Source organism: Myotis myotis, unplaced genomic scaffold, assembly GCF_014108235.1.
Source record: "Myotis myotis isolate mMyoMyo1 unplaced genomic scaffold, mMyoMyo1.p scaffold_m19_p_51, whole genome shotgun sequence".
Taxonomy (NCBI): domain Eukaryota; kingdom Metazoa; phylum Chordata; class Mammalia; order Chiroptera; family Vespertilionidae; genus Myotis; species Myotis myotis.
The window spans coordinates 241,779-245,478 of NW_023416359.1; the positions used below are offsets into that span (position 1 = coordinate 241,779).

At 53.7% G+C, this 3,700-nt stretch overlaps 1 non-coding gene across 1 annotated transcript; it reads left to right on the forward strand.

The window, feature by feature from the left end:
- The first annotated feature begins 2,800 nt into the window (after window positions 1-2,800).
- Window positions 2,801-2,880, forward strand: TRNAR-GCG. Its single transcript has one exon. It is a non-coding gene; the product is annotated as a tRNA-Arg (tRNA).
- Window positions 2,881-3,700: the final 820 nt, after the last annotated feature.

Here is a 3,700-nt window from a genome sequence, read left to right on the forward strand (position 1 = left end):
CGGCTGGCCAGCTGGGGGAGTTGCCTGACCACCGGGGGGGGGGGGGCAGCTCCTGTGTTGACCGTCTGCACCCTGGTGGTCAGTGCGCGTCATAGCGAGCGGTCGTCCCGGTCGTTCCGACATAATGGTCGCTGGGCTTTTATATATATTGGTGTTGTTTCTTGAAATATTTTTTTAAATATATTTTATTGATTTTTTTTACAGGGAGGAAGGGAGAGGAATAGAGAGTTAGAAACATCGATGAGAGAGGAGCATCGATCAGCCGCCTCCCGCACGCCCCCCGCCGGGGATGTGCCCGCAACCAAGGTCCATGCCCTGGACGGGAATCGAACCCGGGACCCTTCAGTCCGCAGGCCGACGCGCTAGCCGCTGAGCCGAACTGGCCCGGGCGAGATGGTTTTTCTTGAAATAGTAATGTTTACTTGAAATATTAATGTCTATTGCATGTAAAAAAATTAAAAATTAAATGAAAACAAGACGAAATACGGGTGAGTTCATTGCTAAGGGCCGGCTGCCTAGGTCCAATTCATTCAGAATATTCCTCAGGGGGGGAGGGATCGTCGAACGCGCGTCTCTCTCATCGAGGAACTCGGGGGGGAGCCGCCCTCCTTTCCACGCCGTCTCCCTCTCTCCCTGTATTTGGACAAAAGCCCTTACCAAGTGGCGAAGGGATAGGGAGCGAGAAGACGTGGTTTTCAAGCATTTGTAAAAGGGCGTCCCAAAATTCACGCAAGAAGTCATTCTGATAGAAAACGCAGGTTTATGATGAAAAATGGTAAATTTTTCATGGATGCATAAAGTATACAGTTCAGGGTTAGGTATGGAACAGCATAGAGTGTATGCCGACGGGCCCCCGACCACCCACGCCTTGAAGGAGGACGCTGAGCCCTGTAGCAACGACATTCAGCCACATGTATGCAAAACGGGCGTGGAAGGCTTCAACCAAAGAGGGCGTCTGTGCCAGCAAAGCCGTGGAGGCCGCTGACCCGATGGGCTATTCCGTACACAACCCTAGACTGTCTACGTTATGCATCCGTAAAAAATTCACAATTTTTCATTATAAACCTGTGTTTTCTACCAAAATGACTTCTTGCGTGAATTTTGGGACACCCTTTATGAAGACTCATTTCAACCCAGGCCTTGTCGATGTTATAGGAAAACCACCTTATATATATAAATATATTTTTTTTTTTAAAAGAAAATGCCCTTTTATGTAATTCAAAACGTGCTAATGCAGTGCGCACAGCGGGTCAAACGGAAAAGAAGGAAGAAAACAAAAAAAATAAAAATGAACAGCCCGGCCAGTGCGGCTCAGTGGTGAGCGCCGGCCGGCGAACCAGGAGGTCACGGGTTCGATCCCCGGTCAACGGCCGGTGCCCGGGTGGCGGGCTCCATCCCCAGTAGGGGGCGAGCAGGAGGTGGCCGGTCCATGATTCTCTCTCATCATTTTTTTTAAAAAAATAGATTTTATTGATTTTTTTACAGAGAGGCAGGGAAAGGGATAGAGAGTTAGAAACATCGACGAGAGAGAATCACGGATCAGCTGCCTCCTGCACGCCCCCTACTGGGGATGTGCCCGCAACCAAGGTCCATGCCCTTGACCGGTAATCGAACCCGGGACCCTTCGGTCCGCAGGCCGACGCTCTATCCACTGAGCCACACCGGCCAGGGCCGTTTCTCAATATGCTGAGCAGACAACTCCCGTTCCTACGTCTGACAACGTCTGTTTTCAGCCGGAACAAGGACGGAGGGAGGGAGAGAGAGAGAGAGAGAGGGGGGGGGGGGAGAATGAAAAAAGCACGAAATATAAATAACTGGTGAATCGAGGTGTGACGGATGCAGGAATTCTATGCATTATTTCTGCCAATTTTCTGTAAGTGCGGAAAATGCTGAAAGAAAAATAGTTCCGAAATATTAAATACCAGCGGCCCGGTGCACGAATTCGTGCACAGGTGGGTCCCTTGGCCTGGCCGGCGATCTGGGCCGATCGAGGCCGTCTCGTCCAGTTCCGATTGGGGCCGGACTGATCGGGGCCTGGCAGCTGGGAGGAGGAGCAGGTGGGGGTGGGGGACCAGGGGAGGCTGGCCGGCCACGAGGGCACACTGACCACCCGGGGGCAGCTCCTGCGTTGAGCGTCTGCCCCCTGGTGGTCAGTGCGCGTCATAGCGACCGGTCGACCGGCTGGCCTGGTCGTTCGGTCGTAACGGTGGTTTGGGCTTTGATATACATGGACTAGAGGGCCGATGCATGACATTCGTGCAAGGGGCTCGGCAAATCGAACCCAGGACCCCTCAGCCCGCAGGCCGAGGCGCTAACCACTGGGCAGCCCGGCCAGGGATCTGTCTTGTAATTAAAAAAAAAAAAATTAAATTAAACAAAAACCAGCATCAGGGTCAAACCCCATCCCGCATGGGGCTGGAGACTCATTTGTTCGTTCGTTAACACTCTTTACTCCGTCGCCGAAACTCTGCCATTATTTTTGGACCACATTCCACGCAATGATTTTTTTTGTCCGCCACCCACCCCCCATCCCGGCAAGCTATTCATCCCCGGAGCCCTGATCACATTGCAATCCTCCCGTCTTCAGCGTTTTCTGGCTGCTCCCCAAGGTATAACGGTCGCGGCCACGCCACACGCCTCTTAAATCACTGACCCCAAACGACGCCCCTTTCCGCCGGCTTTTCTCGTCAACCCGTGTCCCTCCTACCAGCCCCCGGGTTCTTTTAAAGGACCTTCTGTCATTAGGCAGTCTTTTTCTTTTTCTTTTTCTTTCTTTTTTTTAAAAAAATATATTTTTATTGCCCTGGCCGGTGTGGCTCAGTGGATAGAGCGTCGGCCTGCGGACCGGAGGGTCCCGGGTTCGATTCCCGGTCAAGGGCACAGGCCCGGGTTGCGGGCTCATCCCCAGTGGGGGGCGTGCAGGAGGCAGCCGGTCCATGATTCCCTCTCATCATGGATGTTTCTCTCCCTCCCTCTCTCTCTCCCCCTTCCTCTCTGAAATCAATAAAGAAATATATTTAAAAATATATATATATATATTTTTATTGATTTCAGAGACAGAGAGAAACATCAACGATGAGAATCACGAATCAGCGGCCTCCCGCACGCCCCCTCCTGGGGATGGAGCCCACATCCCGGGCACGGGCCCTTCACCGGGAATCGAACCCGGGACCCCTCGGTCCGCAGGCCGACGCGCTAACCACTGAGCCACAGCGGCCGGGGCCAGGCAGTATTTTTTCCAGGGATGATCGCGGGGGGAAACCATCCATGACGCTTTTCCTTGCAAGAAATAGTGAGAGAGAAATAGGTGAGACAGAGAGATGGGTTTCTACTCCTTCCTGCCTTCCTTCCGTCCGTCCGTCCGTCCGTCCGTTACCGGGAAATCCCCAGTTGGCTTTGGCCCAGGCCGCCTGTCCCTGTCTCCAATCACGAAGGCCGGGGTGCATCGAATCAGGTGTTTATAAAGGAGGCCAGCTGACTGAGGAGATGGGGCGCCCTCACGGCCCCTCATTTACTTGCTCTCAGCTTTTGCTGACGGGCCGGCCGATGAGGGCCCCTGACGGGCCGTTGGCAGAATTAAGTGGCTCCCGGACGCACCCTCGGGCCCGGGACCACGTGTGACTTCTGTCCGCCTCTCCCAGGGCCAAGAGGGCCGACACTCCCCCGATCAATAGGGGATCACCTCTGCTCCCCGATCAAT